General features: G+C 39.7%; 1 protein-coding gene across 1 annotated transcript in view; it reads left to right on the forward strand.

The window, feature by feature from the left end:
• Positions 1-6,314: 6,314 nt before the first annotated feature.
• LOC126812192 (lysosomal alpha-mannosidase) overlaps positions 6,315-23,042 on the forward strand; it is a 51,555-nt gene continuing 34,827 nt past the window's right edge. Inside the window, exon 1 of the mRNA XM_050538438.2 lies at positions 6,315-6,654. The gene's annotated coding sequence lies outside the window, so the exon portion shown is untranslated. The remainder of the gene's footprint in view (positions 6,655-23,042) is intronic.

The raw sequence follows: 23,042 nt of genomic DNA on the forward strand, positions 1-23,042 counted from the left end.
TTGGTTACTTTAAGCCAAGTGATGCAATTAGAATAATTCCACTCACAAGTTATCTGGTGGTAAATTATTGACACCTGTTTTGGCTAAATAGCCCTTTTTTATATAACAATATGTCAATTACAGACTAAGTTGATTTAGTATAATTCTACATATGTGGGAATCTACCAACTTGCCAAAGATATTAATTAATGAAATATACCTCCACCATTAATTTCAAGAACAAAAATTCTAGCAATATTATTACATCGATCGACGTCCACTTCTATAATGACTTGTGGTTCTAGAGAGCCCCCGTTTTTATATCTGACGCCACGTTGTCGTCGAAGTACGCTGCAACACGCTATGCATAAGTTAGTCATAAGTTGCACTAATTGTGCATGAGTTCCGCATAAGTCAAGAACGCTAAGAATTCGCTGGGCACACGCTGTAATATGCTTTTATAAGTTATGTTTACGTTGGGGATATGTTATAAATAAGTTACTCATACGTTAAACATAGGTTATATATTCGTTCAGAGCGTTAGAAGTACGTTATATATGCGTTCAAAAAGAATGTCCTCTTGATTTTTAAATTCAGCTTCAGCGTATGCCAGCATGTTGGATAATTATTTCATACGTCGGAATAAGTTGTCTAAAACGTTATAGAGTGACAGGCCCATTAGGTGACAAGCGATGGATTCTGCAATAAATCTCCCTCCTCTGGCTCATAATTGTGGAGCTCGGCGCTATTGGTTGACTGATTTCACTGCACATAACAGCAACCCTTCAAATTATTAGGCTTGATTTTGATAGACCTGGTAATAAGTGTATGAACAACAAATATTATTAACTTTTTTCCTCCGACAAATTAAATTCTAAAACATTTTTTTTATGTATTAGTAAAATAAACAAAGACGTTTGAAGTATTTGGTGTAAATGGGTATTAAAATGAGTAAAAGTCGCCATTCTGATCGAATCAGTAACGTCTTATGTAAATATTGCACGCGCCATTGCACCAATAATTGACTCCACGTGATATGATGTCATGTGTTGAAGGCAGTCATCTTTTACAGTGATATTACAAGACTTTGCTACTGTGGCTGGTGCAAGACGGAAGACATCAGTTATAGTGGAACGATTTCTATCAGGTATCCCCCGTCTCACATAACAACTTTTGGTCTTCGAAGGAATTATTAGTGAGCAGAAATTCGCCCGTGTATCTGTTATCACTCGTCAATTCAGTCAGTTATATAGAAGGATAACTTGTGTTTTCCTTTTGCGTTCGTCACTTCCGTTCATAAAGCATCTATCGTAGCAATGATCTCTGTGTTAAAATAATATTTGGAACGTGTTTAACCAGTTCTATCACATAATAATATGTGCTAATGAATGACACCAATATTGTCCTTTAATAGTAAGTGCAGGGGGACTGCACCACACATAATTTACACAAATATACGGACAAGACACAATACGCAGAAATCACAAACAAACGAATAATTCAAATTAAGCTAGCCGTAAGCTTCCACTCACTCAAATTTGAAAACAATCAGGAATATAACCCAGAGAAACCATTGTGTAATGCCAGCATGAGTCATGATCTGCTATATGTTACAAGAAATATTAATGTAAGCATATTGAAGTAAAAATTAACTATACAAGTAATCACATCGGTGAAATGCATTAAAAACGGGTAGTCTAAAACTAAATGTTCTAAGTCAACTGAGAAACGTTTCAGTATTCAATAGAATCGAGGCATACCGTTGCATGCAGTTAGGGCACATGTTCCACTCATCACACGCCTTTAAACAAATATAAACGGTCTGTAAGAATATGAAAACAGTCAGAAGGAGTTGCACCACACAATATGCTGTGACTGGCAAGTAAACTTCAACCTTGAAAAATCTAAAGTAATGATATTTAACAATAAAATAAATCGAAAATGCCGGTAATAATATTTAACATTAAAATAAATCAAAAGTAATAATATTTAATACAAGCCGTTGTAATGCAAGATACGCCCACATTTTACAAGAGATGGGCAGAGAACAAGCTAAAAAAGCGATTTTTCGTACAATATTTGAACGGTTTTTAAACCAAATAAAAATTGTAATCATTGGGGTCCACACGCTGAAAACGTGACTTTTCGTACAATCAGAGGACATAATCCAGGAAGTTATGGGCCGATATGCGCCAATGTCTAAAGGAACCAAGATCTTTGGGGTATAGACATATGTTTTGAGTTTCATCAAAGTCGGATACAAATTGTGACCTCCAGAGGATTCACAACTTTGCATACTTTTACACTATTTGCGTTCAGGGGAATGGCCATTTTGTCGGACTGTTTTTGTCTGATTTTCACGAAATTGGAACTCCACCGTCATTATGGTTTAACGGTTTTTAAAATCAAATAAAAATTGTGACCCCCTAGATGTTCCACAAGCCATAAACGCGATTTTTCGTACAATCAGGGACAATAAATCCAGAAAGTTGCAGTCCGATATGCGATAAAATCGAAAGGAACCGAGATCTGTTATAAACATACATTTCAAGTTTCATCAAAAAGCGGTTACCATGCAAGATACGCCCAAATTTTGCAAGAGATGGACAGAAAACAAGTTCAAAAAGTGATTTTTCGTGCAATCTGGGGCCATAATCCAGGATGTTATGGTCCGGCATCCGACAATATCAAAAGGAACCAAGATCTTAGGCATATAAAAATATATTTTAAATTTCAACAAAATCACAGAGTCCACAAGCTAAACAATGAAGTTACGGTCCAATATGCGCGAATATCGTAAGGAATCGAGATTTTTGGGATATAAACATATATTTTTAAAATTGTGACCTCTAGAGGGTCCACACCCTTGGCATTATATACTTTTCCACTATTTGCGTACCGGCATCGGCCATTTTGTCGGACAGTTTTGGTCTGATTTTCACGATATTTGAACTCAAACGTCATTAGGGTGTAACGGTGATATATTTGAAGGGTTTTTAAAATCGGATAAAAAATTGTCACCTCTAGAAAGACCACAAGCTAAAAATGTGATTTTTCGTACAATCAGGGGCCATAATCGAGAAAGATATGCCGGAATATCGAAAGTAACTTAGATATTTGAGATATAAATCTATATTTAAAGTTTCATACACTCAAAGCCATTAAAAACGCAATGCCTAATTCGTGAACTATTTCTGGTAAACGTTTTCTTGGGCTTTCCTATCTTATGGCACAAAGGTGAAAATTGTGACGGGTCTCTTTTTGTGGAGTTCTGGGTTTCAACCCAATATCAGTTCTCGGTAATGAACTTTGTTCGTGCAGTCCCATGTCACACGTTTTGCACGTGCATTCCCTGCACTCTGGCCCTTTAAATACAGATCAAAATTTCAACATTCATAACTTCGGAAAAATGCCACGCCTTACACAAGAAAACAGGAACAATGCTATTGGCACGCTGGATCAGGGGGCTTCACAGGTAGCCATCGCCAGACACTTTAATGTTCAGCCACCGACCATTGCTCGCCTCAGACAACGCTTCCATGCCACTAGAAGAGTTGCCGATCGACCCCGACCTGGAGCGCCACCTGTAACAACCGCTGCTCAAGATCGTCACATCCGACTACAGCATCTGCGCAACAGGTTCCAGTCAGCTATTGGACGTCGAAATGAACGTTTTGTTCGTAACTGCTTGCTGGAAAGTGATCGTTTCGAGGAGGTGGCGTCATGGTCTGGGCCGCTATCAACGTCAACTTCCGGTCCCAATTGGTGGTGCTCCAAGGCAATCTCAAGGCTCAACAGTATGTTGACCCCATCTTTCGTCCGGCGTTGCTTTCATTGTTGACTCAACATTGCGTCCACCAACAGATGGTTTTCCAGCATGACAACGTCCGACCCCACACTGCCAGGTTGACAAGAGACTTTCTGAACAATCATCATGTCCGTGTTATGGATTGGACCGATATGTCTCCCAACATGAACCCGATCGAACACCTTTGGGATGAACTTGGACGACGGGTTCGAACTCAAGCCGTGCCACCACGAACTGTTGCAGAGTTGGCACAGGCTCCCCAAAATGATTAGCAAACAATCCCACAGCGTGTAGTGAGACACCTGTGCCAGTCCATGCCAAGACGACTTCAGGCATGTGTAAGAGCTCAGGGTGGACATAGCCAATATTGACTTCAGCTGACCCCTGCTGTGTTTCATGGTTCTCTGACGTTTCGGTTTTGTGCATTTGTAGTGAATTCTTTCCTGAAATTATCCACAGATGCTTTTTATCTCGATTTTGTCAATTGTTATGACATTTGTTAAAAGTTGTTGCAGTAAATAAACTTTGAATTTGACATTGCGTTTTTAATGGCTTTGAGTGTATTATGATTGTTATTTATTTTTGTCAACCTTAGAGAAGTGGCCATAACACTGCAATCTAGAAGGGAGGGTTCTCCCTGTGAGAAAATTTCGAAAATTTGAGTCAATATCCTGGCTTTTGAGGTCATTGCTGGGAGCAAATTATTGTGAACGAGAGCATCAGAAATGGGAGTCAGTGGGACAGAATCTTGAGATCTGCCTGTCAATTCCGCCTGCTTTGTGAGAGTTAAAAGAAAATTTGTACAGCCTGTCGCCCTACGCCAGTGGTTCTCAACCTTTTTTTGACAACGGCACACCTTGGAATACATGAAAAAATAGCGGCACACCTGGCTAAATTTATATGAAAAATATCTAAATTTTGCAAAACATGATAAGTCAGACGGCATAGAACCATAGATAGCGACTGGTCATAGACACATAGAATGACTAAAACTAAATGAAGTTATGAACTTATCAGTAGACACCAATAAATATTCAATTGGAATCACGTGTTTTTTCCAATTTTCTTCGTGTTCCGTTCCAAATTTCGCGGCACACCCAGGAAGATCTCGCGGCACACTTATGTGCCGCAGCACACTTGTTGAGAATCACTGCCCTACGCACTAGTGGTGCTATAGCTAACTTGTTCATTATAAAGGTGAATATGACAGGGATGAGATAGTTTAATTTTTTGGGGACTGGACCTAAATTTCCTGGCATTTGAGTTCATTGAGAGGATAAAAAATCAGACATAATCTCGAGGCCCGAGTCTGTCGCCCCACGGCCCACTAGTGGGCGATTCACTTTAACCGTGAATATGACGATGAGAGAGCATAAGACCACAGATCAGGAGTGGAAGAATGATGATAATAATATTATCGAGCGCCGTTAAAGGCGCGAACAAATTTCAGTAACTGAGCCTTGGGCGCCGTAAGCCGGCCCCCTAAATCCGCACCTGATCATTGGATTTTTTTTATTAGAGAACAGGTATTTAATTAATTTATCGTTATGATTTTTATACGCCCACATTTTCATGTGGACACATTATGCCGTTGCCCATGTCCGTTCACACTAGTTTGTGGACGCTCTTAAATGGTGCAAAATTGTCCAAAATATAAAACCCACTCCCCAGAACCCTACGGTCGTTCGCTGCAACTCATCGCCTTCAAGAAAAGCGCTATACCAATACAATTAACATCCACCCCTTCTCTCCCCATCGTAGTCGTACGCCCGGGCCCTGTCAGTTGAATAGTCGTATAAAGAGTAGATTTCTCTGCGGGTATTGATTAAACATCAAGGTAGATTTCTGTCTTGTATGGTAGCAACTGATAACATCAAGGTAGAAAATATTGCAGTGGGAGGCGATGACATTATGTTGATCTCAATACTCATTTCCTTCCTCGTGGTCAATATAAAATTCAAATTATAACTGTTAATCAACAATTTATTTTTAATAACGAAACAGTGACCAGGGCGTCATCTGTTCGTATATTTATTAATCAGGGCCCCGTTTCACATAGCACACAATAGTCCTGAAATACTTGCTGTATTGAACATTGTACTTTTTTGCACAGAGCGGGAGAACGAAGACGGGCATCAATGATCAATGAGGGAAATTTCAACCAGCCCCGTAACAATGGTTAATATGCACTGGAGGTCATTTTACATAAACTAATAAAATGAAAATAAATAAAATCTCACAAAACAATGAACTTTGTTTTCTCGGTTTTATACATATTCACATTGTTTGGGAACAGCTTAGTAAGGATTTTTGTTATCATCAATTGGGCTATATATACAGCATATTCTCTCTAAATAGCTTCACGCGTCACTGCTCTGTTGACGATTTACACAGGCCTTAATGCATTGTTGTGGAACATTTTCTGTTATAAGCTTCAGGATATAAATGTTATAGTCATATTAAGAAATATATACATTATGTTATGAATAGGAGTAGGACGTTGATATTTGTGTCACGTGATTCAATAGCTCTCATGTCATTTCAGTGGTGAGTGGTCGACTGAGTTGTGCACGCGAGAATTTTTGTTGACATTGAATTATGAAAGAAGTAGTAGTACTTAAATTAGATCTATGAGTGATTAAGTAGTGATAACTTTTATAAGGCATACACACTGCCATATGTAGATGTATAAGACATACAACAAGGCTTCTATAATTAAAAGCAAATAACGTTCCGATCGATCAAAGTGAATTCATCATGTTTACCAGATCTACTATCAGTCTTTGTTGCCAATAGTTGCAGTAGACCGTGGAGATTTGTTGAACACTTTATTGGATTTTTACCTGAGAAGGGTGTGGCCAAAACAGGTGAGTATTTATCGTGTGTAAATGTGCATAAACACCTCATATACACGTAAAAAACATTCAGTAATGTTGTATTATCAACAGCAAATGATACGATAGGCTGTAAGTAAAAAATAATGTTTAAGTTAGTTGTTTACTAAAATAGGATATAGGCTTCACTATTTTCTCTATGGAGACACTGTGTTGGACGTGTACATATGTAACTGGGTCGATTAAACCATCCACAATGAGTTTGGTCACGTTAAGTAGTCGATTTTGAAGCACACTTGTCGCTTATACAAACAGTATGCGCATCATGAACCGAATCTTTGGGGAAATAAATATGAAAATAACCATGTCCATAGCTCCCTTATTACCACCATGTTTTGGATTAAGACACCTGATACCGGCTTATCGTTTTGGTTTTTTGTTTGTTTTTTTTTGTTTTTTATTAACTTACAAAATTGCACTTTTATATAAGGTTTCCAAATTTCAGTAGTATCCTAAATAACATCGTCTCAAATATGTAACCGCCGAGCGGAACGGACTAATTACAAAATTGTACTTTTTAGATTTCCAAATTGATTAATCGTTTTCCTTTCATTTTGAGTTGTATTTCTTATTGACATATTGTTTACAAATTGCTTAGTTGAGTAGGCCTACCCAATTGTATATCATGCATTCCTACCATTTAACTTGCAAAAATATAAAGACTGGTTTTTGCGTGAAAATTGAACGAATGTTTTTCGTTTGCAACTTGAATGTTGTAGTTCCATTATATAGCGATGTTATTGACAATAGAATAACCCAAGTCCAGTTACATTGTGTAGGCTACACTGGTGTAACACCATGCTAACACAACCCATTAGGCCTACCCCTTTTTTAATCTGTCTGATTTAAGGTGTGTGGTATGTGTTACCCAAACCCTATACTTGGGGCCTTTATTTTTCCCACGAAATACCCAGGTCCCAAATAGGTTAGTACCAAATATTTAGTAGACAATGCATTCGTGGCAGTTATATGTAATGCTGCTTAAAATACAGCCCTGATAATGTGACGCTATTTAGACTATGTTTTAAATTACCGTGGGACGTTAAACTATGGAAGCCTATAATAGACTAGGCCCGATTGTGGATAAAAGTAAAGCAAGAGGCATTTTTTAGTAGGATTTAGTATCCAGGCTATTTAACCTATTTCAAGGGTGCTGATTACGAAAAAATAGGATACCAAGCTGAAACAAGAGCATCGCTAACGCAGCAATATACGTCCACATTCCTGTTTTGTTTGATATGGTCCAGTTTGCATTGAGGGTCTGTGAAATAAAACTGGGTTGTAGGACTGCTATCAGTTTAACGTTTCGTTCACATTAACAGAACACAATTTTTATTTTAAAACAATCGATGTCTTTATTCTAAAAGCATGACGTTTAGAATAGGTATCCCCATTTCAAAAGGATCGGTTAAGAATTGCGGCCTGTAGGCAAAACACAAGACACACAAACATTAGGCGTGACTCTGTCCCAAGGGGTTGAGCATGCACCAAAAATAATAATAGAGGCCAGCCTTAGGATTAAGGAATAAGTGTAAAAACGTAGCCTTAGGCTATAAGGAATAAGTCTAAAAAAAATTTCAAGATGATCGATTAAGAAATGCGGTCTGCAAGTGACACACAGACATAAAAAAAGAAAATGGGCGTAGCTCTGCCCCTGGGGGTTGGGTATTCACCACAACTAATAGGGATGTTCCTTAGGATAGAAGGAATATGTATGCTAAGTTTCAAGGTGATACGATAAGAAATGCGATCTGTAGATGACAAACAAATAAATAAATATAAGGGATGGGCGTGGCTCTACCCCTGGTGGTCGGGCATGCACCAAAAACAATAGGGATCATACTTAGGGTATAAGCAATTCATATGAAAAATTTTCAAGACGATTGATTAAGAATTGTGGCCTGTAGGTGACACACAGACATAAAAAGAAAAGAAAATGGGCGTGGCTCTGCCCCTGGGGGTAAAAAAACAATAGGGGTCATCGTTAGGGTATAAGCAATTCATATGAAAAAATTTCAAGACAATTGATTAAGAATTGTGGTCTGTAGGCGACACACACACATAGAAAAAGAAAATGGGCGTGGCTTTGCCCCTGGGGGGTGGGCATGCACCCAAAACGATAGGGATGTTCCTGAGGGTACAAAGAATAAGTATGCAAAGTTTCAAGATGATACGTTAAGAAATGCGGCCTGTAGACGACAAACAAACAAATACAAAAATGGGCGTGGCTCTGCCCCGGGGAGGCGAGCATGCACTAAAAACAATAGGGATCATCCTTAGGGTATAAGGAATAAATATGTAAAGTTGATACGTTAAGAAATGCGGTCTGTAGATGACAAACAAATAAATAAATATAAGGAATGGGCGTGGCTCTGCCCCTGGGGGTCGGGCATGCACCAAAAACAATAGGGATCTTCCTTGGGGTATAAGGAATAAGTATACCAAGTTTGAAGAAAATCCAGTAAGAATTGCGCCCTGTAGGCGACACAAAGACACACGAAAAGAAAATGGGAAATGGGCGTGGCTCTGCCCCTGGGGGTTGGGCATGTACCCCAAACGATAGGGATGTTCCTTAGGGTACAAAGAATGTGTATGCAAGATTATAAGTTAAGAAATGTGGCCTGTAGACGACAAACAAACAAATACTAGAAATGGGCGTGGCTCTGCCCCTGGGGGTCGGGCATGCACCAAAAACAATAGGGATCTTCCTTGGGGTATAAGGAATAAGTATACCAAGTTTGAAGAAAATCCAGTAAGAATTGCGCCCTGTAGGCGACACAAAGACACACGAAAAGAAAATGGGCGTGGCTCTGCCCCTGGGGGTTGGGCATGCACCCCAAACGATAGGGATGTTCCTTAGGGTACAAAGAATGTGTATGCAAAGTTTCAAGATTATTAGTTAAGAAATGTGGCCTGTAGACGACAAACAAACAAATACTAGAAATGGGCGTGGCTCTGCCCCGGGGGGTCGGGCATGCACCAAAAACAATAGGGATCTTCCTTGGGGTATAAGGAATAAGTATACCAAGTTTGAAGAAAATCCATGAAGAATTGCGCCCTGTAGGCGAACCACAGACACACACACACACACACACACACACACACACACACATACATACATACACACACACACACACACAGACAGGGGCGACGGCATAATACGTTCACATTATGAATGTGGACGTATAAAAAGTGTTTTTGAGCCTCAAAATTGAAAAACAAAATGGCCGCCAAAATTGCATCAAATTGTGACGGGCGTGCACAGTATTTGTGTCTATAATTGTATTAATCCTTTTTAATTTTTGAAATATTGACTTTTCAAGACATTCAAAGAATGCTGATCATGAATAAATAGGATTACAACCTAAAAAAAATTTTGGGACCCCCAAATTTGAAAAACAAAATGGCCGCCATAGTCGCCTAAAATGATGTTATTTGTGCACGGTACATCACCAACTGAGATTGTATTCTTGTTGATATTCTTTTTAAATGTGACTTTTTCAAGACATTAAAACACTGCTGTTCATAAAAATATTGGACATCAAGGTGATCATAATGTTTTTGAACCACAAAATATAAAGAACAAAATGGCCGTCATATTCGTCTCTACTAGTGGTAGGTGTGTACAGTGTATCATCATCTGTGAAACTGTCACAGTCGTTAAACCTGTTCTTTCTGATTAACTGACGTCATTGTACCCTACAAAGTATTGATATACAAATACACAAGTGCATATCTTCATGAATACTTTTAATCCTTTAGAAAGAAAAGATCATGGAAATTTTGTTAAACAATCAACACAAATTATCAAGTGAAACAGACAAATATCTATCTATCTATCTATATATATATTTGTGACTGTCGTTTGTCTGTCTGTCTGTCTGTCTGTTCGGGGTTGGCGGCTACACTAGGTCTGCCCCGAATCTGAAATTTGGGGTATAGGGGTAGCTCGGACCGGGAAGTAACATAGGTCAGGTGGCGTTAGTCTACCACTTCCGGTTTCGGAGTTATGACCCCCGAGCGAAGCCGGTCTGTTCGGGGTTGGCAGCTACAATAGGTCTGCCCCGAATCTGAAATTTGGGGTATAGGGGTAGCTCGGACCGGGGAGTAACATAGGCCAGATGGCGTTAGTCTACCACTTCCGGTTTCAGAGTTATGACCCCTGAGCGAAGCCGGGTATCTGTCTGTCTGTCTGTTCGGGGTTGGCGGCTACACCAGGTCTGGCCCGAGTCTGAAATTTGGGGTATAGGGGTAGCTCAGACCGGGGAGTAACATAGGCCAGGTGGCGTTAGTCTACCACTTCCGGAGTTATGACCCCCGAGCGAAGCCGGTCTGTTCGGGGTTAGCGGCTACACTAGGTCTGCCCCGAGTCTGAAATTTGGGGTATAGGGGTAGCTCGGACCGGGGAGTAACATAGGCCAGGTGGCGTTAGTCTACCACTTCCGGTTTCGGAGTTATGACCCCGAGCGAAGCCGGGTATCCTGCTAGTCATTTATAAAAGTCATGTGAAACTTCTGAAGTCATGCTTTGCAATTTGGTAACGCATAATCACCATATCTAGCTTCAATAAATCCTACATTTAATTATATTTTGAATTCATAAAGTAGGCATCAGTTCAACTACTACACATTCGAATTGTCATTGAAACAACTTTCTTCATCACCAGGCGTTCTGCAGCCACACGCAGCTGTGCAAGGAAGTTTTGATCTCCTGTATTTGCAACGCATTGTTTGACAGTTAGTACGACATGAACATGTAATAAGTGCAAGGCAAGCTTCAGGAATGGGATCCAAAGACATCAATATGGGTTGTAAACCTTTGTTTGTTCTTGTCCAACCCATCTCTGTGACATCTGGAAGTTGTGGAATAGCTTCACAGGCTTTGTTCCAGATCATAGTTTGGTAATGTACCCGTTTGATGTGGTAGCATAAGGAATCACTTGTGGGCGGCATCAACTCAGGTTTGCATGATTTCTCAAATAAAATCTTTCGCACTGTGTTCACCTTTTGAACATTATGGACACCATACACCTTACACAGAAATTCTTCATTGGAATTGATCTTGTCGTGAGTCAGGTATTCAGTGCCCAAATCCTTCAAGAGATGATGATGGCTGCTGATCTCTTAGTGTGGCCACATAAGTAGGATGTAGAATCACAGCCTGTCAGTGCATGAAACGGCAACAGTGATGCAACCGAATGTGCTGGTAGGGTTTTGTAAACTTTACCAATTGGAATGAACTTTCTTTTCTGGGCAGTTCCTGTCAACATCCAGACGTGGTCAGATTTGAAAGATGAAAAGTGTGCCAAAAAAAGCAGGAGGACATCTGTATCTCTGGCAGCCACTACAACCGTGCCTGAGGTGATGTTGATGGCATGAAGGATAAGTCGTGTGTCAGCTTCCTCATGGGTTGACCTTAATTGATCCAGGTTTACAGTGGACTTGGAAGACTTGACTTCTTTCTCGTCGGCAAAGCCACCAGCTACAACTACCTCTTTATCATGTGGAGCATTTTCCAGTAGCTCTTCTGATAAGAAACGAGCAAGGTCAGCTTTGTTATCAGGAAGAGCTATGAAGTTGGTCCATGAGTGAGGAAGTGGCACATCTCTACCTTCCACAACACGTCGTATTGGCCTTGTTGTTTGGGACCTTCGCTGTCTGGTTTGAGATTTAATCGATTCATCTCTGTATCTGTCAAACACAATATCAATGCGATCGTATGCTGTGCCTGATCGGAAGATTGAGCTGGTGAATGCATCTGCCAGATCACCAAACGATGTTGCATTCGCTGGCTTTCCAATTGAGAGAACTCGTGCCTGTCCATCAATGACTAGAGATGAGAATCTTCCACTCAAGTCAATCCATTCAGGACAATCCACATCAGAAGTCACCTAACACTGACTTATTCCCCGACCTCAGAGAGCTGTTGGTTTCAGCAAGCGCTACTGGCACTGACATAAGTTCATGGTTTAAGATGTTTTGAAGATCCACAACACGTCCAGCTGCGGATGACACGATGAGACGCTGAAGAACATTTCTATCTGCCTTCATCACTGTTCCATTGTTCTTAGTGGTATGCTTATGTTCAACATCGTACAGGTTCCCAAATGTCAAGCAATTGTTCCTTTTCAATGGGCTGTATATACTTTGTCTTGGAGGTGATTCTGTTCTGCTGAGTAGACGACAGCTTACAAAGTCATCAAGCTGTTGCCGACCAAGAACTTTTGTATCAAGTAAGGATTGCTGTATCTTCTCGGTTGCAAGGTCTTTTGTGGCAATGTTTTGCAATACATTTGGTTGAACATCAGGCGTGAATACTTGGAAACGCTGTAATATGGTTACAAGAGTGTCTTCGTCTGCATTATCTCGATGTTGCCGTCCTGGTTTTGCTTCGTTGTGCCTGAGAATATCCTTTGGATGAACGTGAAACATATCATGGGTGTCTGCTGCAATGTGAGATCTGAGATTGTATGATAATGCCCATCTGTTCAATGCTGACCTTGAGTTTGTAATGCCGACGATTCCACCACCTCTTTTGCCAGTGCCGTTCAGCCACTCTTGCGCCTGATCTGGATCAACTTGATTGAATTTTCGCTCAGATCTTTTCACTACAAAGTTTCCCTTCTGAAACTCATCTTGAACCACAATCATTTTGAAAAAAAAAAAATTAATATTTTTTTAAAATATAAATAAAATAGAATAATTTCCAATGAAAGGCAGTTTTCTACCTTGAGGGGAAAACAAAAGTATCATTTTAGTTGTAGAGTGTAATGGTATCAATTTACAATGTGTTAATATGAAAACAAATCAGTATTTTCATAACGAAAATAATTTCTTTAAACAATTTGTTTTATTTGTGATGGTCCAAAAAACTTTATTTTAGCTTGGTAAACAATTTCACTGTTGTTGGCATCTATAAAATGTCTGAAAAAATCACATTTAAAAAGATTATCAACAAGAATTCAGTCTCAGATTGATGATGTACCATGCATAAATAACATCACTATGGCGGCCATTTTGTTTTTCAAATTTGGGGTTCCCAAATTTTTTTTTTTAGGTTGAAATCCTATCTATTTATGATCAGCATTCTTTGAATATCTTGAAAAGTAAATATTTCAAAAATTAAAAAGGATTAATACAATTATAGACACAAATACCGTGCACGCGCGTCACAATTTGATGCAATTTTGGCGGCCATTTTGTTTTTCAATTTTGAGGGTCAAAAACACTTTTTTCGGCTTGGTATCCTATTTTTTCGTAATCAGCACCCTTGAAATAGGTAAAAAAGAATAGATACCAAATCCTACTAAAAAATGCCTCATTATCTTTTATTAGAGCCTTTTTCCAGAATCGGGCCTAGTCTATAACTACCATTCGTAATTTCTAATTTTCGACCATTCGGAACGCGAAAGTCGAAAAGTAGAAGCTACGACAAAATGTGAGGTGACAGAACGCTATACAAGCCAAAATCGACTCGAAAAAAGGAAATTAAGAGATAAACACACCGCGATAATAGCGCCCTTTGTTTTGTTGTGTCTTATGTAGCGTCTTGTCAGCAAGAAGGCGCCAACACGCCTACCAAGCGAAAATGCAACTCGCAAATTAGAAATAGGAAATCAGCACATTGCGCTATTAGCGACCTGTCATTTTGGCTTGCTGTTAGGTTAGATCTACTTGATAAGGCCAACTTCAAGTTTCGTCAAAAGTCACAAGGTGTAAACTGGGCTAGCTTTAATCCAAACCCCAACCCTGGAACTAGCCCCAATGGCTTACCCTAAACCACAATCTCGACAACAATCATGTGCCCTAGCCTTATTTACATCTCGGCGGCATTGACAAAAGGTGAGCTGGCCTTAACCAATAGATTTAGCCTTGCTGTCGTGCTGTCGACTTTTCGAGTCTCTCCTCGGAAGTTTTTGCAGTCTCTACATTCCAAGAATGTTTTATAATAATGCCAAAAATGTCCAATAAAAAAGACAACATATAACATATTTTATCGTAAATAAAATAGTTTATGATGCAATTTGAGAAAATTATCAATAGGCCACACTAATCTCTTTAGCCATTCCCTTTAAATAGAGCGAGTACTACATTAAATTCAGCACACAGAGATCCATCTACTTCATTTTTCGAGAATAGATCTCTGCCATAGTCTGGATGTTTTGACAACATTTGAGAATAATAGGTCATTGACAAGATTATCCGGTCTTTTACATTATCATAAACAAAGTCTAAAGGGGGTGAATAATTCTAAAACAAAATGTCGACGCCCATGAAATTAATTTAAGCATGCCATTTCAGAAAATCCCTTGGATTGCATTGCCAGTTCAATAATTATTTTTATTGTAAAAAATTCTCTCTTCATGGATCAAATCTATGGGGTTTTTTTTTTTTAAATAATCCTAATTCGTCGTCACGATTCATGTTTGTTTATAACTCTTAATTGACTTGCCCAAAGATACTGGATAATCAACCACATAAAAAACCAAATCCCCGGTTCCGCATGCGCAATGGAACTTTTCGTCAAATATTGACAACGGTATTAAGAGGTTCTGGGTGACCGAGACTGATTGTTTTGTTATGCAAGAAATGAAATGAACTGGGGTTTAACGTCCTACTGTTTTGCTCCTAAACTGGGCTAATGAAGACGGGCATACGCCATACAATGTGCTATGAGGGAAATTTTGCCCGGGCAGCTGCGCCACGGCCTACTCTTATATCGAATTCTAACTGCCAAGGGGAATCTTTTACGTGCACGCCAATTTGTACACGGGGCCTCCGGTTTTCGTCCCATTTGAACGACTAGACAGCTGTCCTTGTCAGGCCCTCCGTCCTGCATCACTGACAAGAGGAAACCACGCCGAATTTGGTTACGCGTTTCTACTCCGTTTCACATCCGCCACACACACAAAGACTAAATAATTTTTTTAATTTTTATTAAATGGAAGCAGAATAAATCTTCAACAAAATTCTCGAAGTATACTTAGTCTATTCGCCTAGAATCGTCGATTCAGGACTTAAAATGTCGGTAAACTAACTTAGTGTGAGTTCTCAAGCGGGGCTAACTGTAGACAGACAGTCTAAGTTTAGTATGTACTACATTATTGTAACTATTAGCTTATTGTGATACAAATGTTTCAGCTTGAGAGATACAACTGACTACAGTACACTCAGGTCAAAAAGCATGTGATAGGTGCATGGTTTACCCAAATGGCTGATGATGATTGGTTTGTCCTTGTCCATTTATCCAGTCAGCTGGGTTTAGTAACTAGTTTACTACCGCTCAGTTATAAACCGGCCTTTTGCTTTTTTATCACACTGAACAAAAAAGGGAATTTTTCTCACAGTAACTATTTATGGTCAAATTTCTTTATTAATTAGTAATCCGTTGTTTCACAAACATCAATCTTAAATTCTATTAATTGTGATGCTGTTTTTATACGCCTACACTTTCATGTGGACGTATTATGCCGTCACCCCCGCAGGGCTTGCCACGAGACGCGAGTAATTACTCGCGCGCACGCTACGCTCGCGTAAAACCAAATTTACGTGAGTGATTAAGTACTCGCGCAAATATAAAAAATAATTTAATCAGAAATAATTGAATATCGTAATATAAAAAGCCGTAAACAATTTGTATGCCTTCATATCGATGCACTATTGCGCACGCGGCGTGTCTTTCCAGTGCCAACTGTTGCCAACTGGATAATCAAACATTGAGCGGATGTTGTCGTTTCTATTAATAGCAATTCTTTCGATCCCGCATCTTTTCTGCAAATTGATGGGATTGAAATTGTTTTGCCTGTTCTTTTACCTTTCTAAGCTTTACCCGAATCCCCTCAGCACGCCAACGATGGCAAAGGGAAGCCCAGTTTCTCTTGCAACGTTCTTGTCATGGGAAGACGATTTACAGATAATATTACTGCCAAGGAAATAAAAGAGTATGCATTGTCGTTGTGTGTGAAATAGCTTTATTCAACGTCTGCTTCCACCGAAGTGACAATGGCATTGCCATTAGGCACATGAAATTTAAATGGCTACTCACGCACATCATTCTGCTTGAGTAAATACATGTACTCACCTCACTCGCGCAAGTCTATATTTGCGTGAGTAGTCATCTACTCGCCTCCAATTTGCTCGTGGCAAGCCCTGCCCCGTCACCCTGTTTGTTCGTCCGCCGTAGGTCCACAAAATTTGTTTGTGGACACTCTACAGGTCACCATTTTTATCCGATTTCAACGAAACTTGAAATATAGGTTTATCTCCCTAACATCTCGGTTCCTTTCGATATTGGCATGTATGGGACCGTAACTTCATATATTATGGCCCCTGATTGTACGAAAAATCGCGTTTTTAGCTTGTGGACCCTCTAGACGTCACAATTTTCTAGATTTTGATGAAACTTGAAATGTAAGTTTATAACTCAAATATCTTGGCTCCTTTCGATATTCGCGCATATCGGATCGTAACTTCCTGAATTATGGCCCCTGATTGTACGAAAAATCGCGTTTTTAGCTTGAGGTCCCTCTAGAGGTCACAATTATTATCTAATTTAAAGCAATATTCAAATATATAACCGTTTCACCGTAAGTTTGATCATACGGTCTGTCATTGAGTCAGCTGGCGGGGTTTCGATTCCCCGGTTGTACGTGACAAGGAGTTGGGTCGCCTGCCCAACCTCGTGGGTTTCCTCCGGGTCCTCCGGTTTCCTCCCACTGCTAAAGACCCCTACGCGCAAGCGATTTATTGAAATAAAATTGAACCATGTATTAGTCCCGAAATGACCTAGTTGGTGTCGAGTGGACGTTAAACCCCATTTCTCTCTTTCTCTCTCACCGTAAGGTTGGTTGAGTTCGAATTTCGTGAAAATCTGACCAAAACTGTCGGACAAAATGGCCGCCCATCGTACACAATTGTCTAAACATCTGGTATATCAATGTTGTGGACCCTGTAGAGGTCACAATTTTAATCCAATTTTGATGAAACTTGAAATGCAGGTTTATAACCCAAAGATCTTGGTTGCTTTCGATATTCGTGCATATCGGGTCGTAACGTCCTGAATTATGGCCCCTGGTTGTACGAAAAGTCGCGTTTTTAGGATGTGATCCCTCAAAATGTCCGATTTTAAAAAACGTTTGAAAATATCACTTTTACACCTTTGTGATGGTTGAGTCCGAATTTCGTACAAATCGGACCAAAACTGCCGGACAAAATGGCTGCCCCTCGTACTCAAATATTGTAAATATATGGTATATCAAGGTTTTGGACCCTCTAGAGAGAGGACACAATTTTAATCCGATTTTGATGAAACTTGAAAAACATGTTTATAACCCAAAGATCTTGGTTCCTTTCAATATTCATGCATATCGGATCGTAACTTCCTGAATTATGCCCCTTGATTGTACGAAAAATCACTTCTTTTTTTTTGAGCTTGTTCTCTGTCCATCTCTTGCAAAATGTGGGCGTATCTTGCATGGCAACCGCTTGTTATGTTTCCAATCGCTAAATGCCACTAAAGTTTTATGAGTCGTCACTTGTCCTGTCTTCGCAATTGGCATGCCGACGAAATAGTGATCGCGAGTTCTACTGATTTTCTGTGATCTAATCGACAGTCTACTAATCTTCCATTTGGCTTTTAGTTCTGCCCAATGCTAACGTTTAGTATGCGAAACGTTTAATATCATGGATTTAGCCGTTCAAGAATGACCACAAGCTTTTTCAAAGTGACCAAGGGTCATAGCACTGACAGTAAAGATTAAAAATCATTGAAAATCTCTAGGCTTTTTCGTCTCAAGACCTTAAACACTGTTTATAAATTTAAAGTCAATCGGATATTAACTTTAGCTCCTAGAGCGCCCACAAGAAAAAATAAATGTAATCCGTTATAAACTCTAGCCTCACTAGCTAACTGTTGAAGGGTTGACCGAGGGACAGGGTGGCGACATAATACGCCGACACTGAAATGTGCGCGTATATAAATGTCCAATATCGCGGACAAAAGAAAACAAATCCTGGTGACCGACAAATCAATGGTCCGACAGCTTGCACGTGCGATGTACATAAATAATTAAATTAACCAATCAATGAAGACGGTTGATTGAAGTTTGAGACAAATACTATGGTAATATTGGTTTCTTTGGTTACATCTGCAGTGCGGGGTAAAGATTTCACCCGGGCTGGGGCGTTTCATTTCAACTACCAAGGACTCTTTTACGTGCACGTAAACAATGACGCTAATTCTGGCATGTAAACTGTTTTTGATTGGTTCGTAAAATCAACATACGTGGCCAATGAAATCATTAATGGCAGATAATTTGAATTCGTGAAAACCCTGTGAATGGACCCAGCGGTTAGTGGAGTATAACAGAACGATTCTACTGGGGACACCGACAAAAACACCAAGTAAGACAACCCGAAACTGCTGTGTAGATGGTTATGTGCATTAGACATTTATTAACATGAAAAGACCATAATCAACTCTCGATGCCATCTTATGTGTCTGGTTTTCATTTGATTTGAATTCGATCTGCTGTCCAACGCCCATTGGTGATTAACCGCAATAATCAAGACTTTGTTAATTGCCAATAAAATTCGAGACTACAGTGATTTTACAATAAGGTTTACTCGGTTTAGAGTAAAGCAATTTGACTGAAATTGTCAGCATATTCCCTTTACATTATCTAGTGTTTAACTATTATAGCGAGACGTGTCAGCTCTTTATCTGATCTTCCATAATGTATCTTTAAAACGCCTATTAACGAACAAATCGGCTAATTATTAAACGATAACATTATGTTGACACCATGAGTTTGGCCTGAAATAAATATGTTGTTTACCCCCTTAGGGAGTAGCATTAGAGTTATTTTTGGAAAAATCATAGATTTGATTAATTGTTAGAATCAGATATTTTTAAATAAATTTCATTTTATATAAGCCCAATTTATTTTATACAAACCGCATGCCATAAATATAGACAGCGGGGAAAAAACTGAAATATAGGAACAAAATTAATGAAGTGAAATGAAATGAAATGGGGATTAACGTCCTACTGTTTTGCTCCGAACTGGGCTAATGAAGACGGGCATACGCCATACAGTGTGCTATGGGGTAAATTTTGCCCGGTCAGCGGCACTACGCCTACTCTTATATCGAATTCCAACTGTCAAGGAATCTTTTACGTGCACGCCAATGTGTACACGGGACCTCTGTTTTTCGTCTCATCCGAATGACTAGATGAACTTTCTCGGCCAATGCAGGGATCGAACACCCGACCTCCAGGCTAGCGAGCCAGCGTCTTACCCACTTAGCCACCGTGACCCCACAAAATTAATGACATTGTGTTTAATATGGAAGCCTATAACTATACCATTCGCAAATTCGATACTTTTCGCCCCTTCATAAAGCGAAAGTCGAGGTTACGACAAAATGTGAGGTGACAATACGCTATATATTTATAAACAGTGTTTAAGGTCATGAGACGAAAAAGCCTAGAGATTTTCAATGATTTTTAATCCTGTCAGTGCTATGACCCTTGGTCACTTTGAAAAAGCTTGTGGTCATTCTTGAGGCTAAAGTTAATATCCGATTGACTTTTAATTTATACACGGTGTGTAAGTCCATTACTGCCAGAGTTATGGTTCTGATGACGTTGAAAAATCTTGTGGATGCTCTAGAAACCAAAGTTATCATCCAATTGACCTTAGTTTAAGGTCTTGAGACGAACAAGTATATTGATTTTCAATGATTTTTGATAACTTGAACAGCTAAATCCATGATATTAAATGTTTCACATACTAAACGTTAGCATGGGGTAGAACTAAAAGCCAAAAAAATTCAATGATTTTCTGATAATTACTTAATGAGTTGTTACTTTTAATCAGATTTTAGTGTATTATAAATGTTTCTTTGCCGACAATAGAAAAAATATACGACAGCTCTTGTTGACTGCGCGGACGACTTAGCTGCTTTGGGCGTATGTTTCGTTGTCTGGCAACCTATATTTTATTCACGTGACAAGCCCATATTCAACACTCTAGGCTATCGGGTGGTTGGGATATTGAAGGGATTAAACCACTCGCGTCATATAATCAGTTAACGATAAGTTGGACGGCACGCCAGAAAGGGACTGACAACTGAGACTTCGTTTATAATCAAATCGATGGTACTTGACAATCGACTTTTTCTAGTCAAAATTTCAGCAACCTCGAAAACATATTTCGCCACCAAACTTGAACCTGATGTAAAATTCAAATTTCCCGCTATCTTGAATTACCCTCAAATATTGACTCAGTGGTATCACATAAGGGTCCCAAACACGTTCAATAATTCCGTCAATAATATTGACTCAATGATATTGAACGTGTGTGGGCTATATTGATGTAAAATATTGTCAATAACCATCATTGCGTCAATATATTGACGGATCAAAACCATTTTGATTTTTATTGATGGTTCATCAATATATTGACGGACGATCAATTTATTGAATAACAATATTGATCGTGTGTGGAGAATCTGTCAATAATTGCGTCAATATTTTCATTCCATCGTTTTTTTTCGCGGCTCTTCTTCGTCAACTGCCATGAGTAGCGCAACAGTGACCGCTGCATCCATTTTGAAAAATTATGACCAAGAAATGATGAAATTATTGATGGAAATATTGAATCATGTGTGGGCAATTCCCGTCAATATTATTGAGTCAATATATCGAGTCAGTATGTTGGGTCAATAATATTGATGGTTTTATTGAACGTGTATGGGCCGCTTAATCAAACAAATTTGTATGAACATAAATTCTGCTACCCTGAAAACGTATATTCGGATAATTGGGTGACAATTGGTATTTTCAAGCCCAAACCGGCGGCCAGATCAGATTTTAGCCAGTTTGTCCTATTTGGACACGGATTTCAGACTGGGACCTTTTTTTTGGTGATACTATACGTCTAGACCGACCATAAATGAAATGAAATGAAATGGGGTTTAACGTCCTACTGTTTTGCTCCAAACTGGGCTAATGAAGACGGGCATACGCCATACAGTGTGCGATGAGGGAAATTTTGCCCGGACAGCGGCACTACGGCCTACTCTTATATCGAATTCCAACTGTCAAGGGATATTTTACGTGCACGCCAATGTGTACACGGGACCTCGGTTTTTCGTCCCATCCGAACGACTAGACAGGTCCTTGTCAGCCCCTCCGTCCAGCATCACTGACAAGGGAGAACCACGCCGGAAAATCTGGATGAACTTTCTCGGCCAATGCAGGGATCGAACACCCGACCTCCAGGCTTGCGAGCCAGCGCCTTACCCACTTAGCCACCGTGATCCCCTAGACCGACGACCATAAACCGTGGTCCGCATTTCTATTGCAGCAGCCGGGGGGGTTGGATGGCTGAATGGTTAGCACGTGCGCGCTTTATCATAAAGCCTGTCATTGAGTCAACTGGCGTGGTTTCGAATCCCCGGTTTTACGTGACAAGGAGTAGGGTCGCCTGTCCAACCTCGTGGGTTTTCTCCGGGTCCTCCGGTTTCCTCCCACTGCTAAAGACCCCTACGCGCAAGCGAATTATGGAAATAAAATTAAACCATATGTTAGTCCCGAAATGACCTAGTTTGTGTCGAGTGGACGTTAAACCCCATCTCTCTCTCTCTCTCTCTCTCTCTCTCGCTATTGCAGCAACTGCCCGCACTAATATAATCTTGCCTGAACTATCATTGGCTCGAGGGCGCGTGCACAAAATTCTAGCGGGTCCACAAGCTAAAAAGATATTTTTCGAACAACCAGGGGAAATTACGTTCCGATATGCGCGATTATCCAAAAGGAACCAAGATCTTTGTGATAATATAAACATAAATTTAAAGTTTCATCAAAATCAGATCAAAATTGTGGCCTCTAGAGTGTCCACAACCTTGATATACCATGTTTTTACACTATTTGCGTACGAGGTGCGGCCATTTTGTCCGGCAGTTTTGGTCAGATATTCACAAAATTCAAACTCAACCACAATTAGGGTGTAACGGTTATATATTCAAACGGTTTTTAAATCGAATAAAAATTGTGACTCAAGGGAGACTAAAACCGCGACTTTTCATACAGTCAAGGGCCATAATTTAGGAGATTATGATCCGATATACGCGAATATCGACAGGAACCAAGATCTGTGGGTTATAAACATGTGTTTCAAGTTTCATCAAAATCGAATCAAAACTGTGATCTCTAGAGGGTCCACGACCTTGATATACCACATTTTTTTTTACACTATTTGCGTACTATGGGCGTCCATTTTGTTCGGCAGTTTCGGTCCGATTTTCAAGAAATTCGAACTCGACCCACATTTCGATGTAACGGTGATATATTCGAAC

Source organism: Patella vulgata, chromosome 2 (genome assembly GCF_932274485.2).
Source record: "Patella vulgata chromosome 2, xgPatVulg1.2, whole genome shotgun sequence".
Classification (NCBI taxonomy): Eukaryota; Metazoa; Mollusca; class Gastropoda; family Patellidae; genus Patella; species Patella vulgata.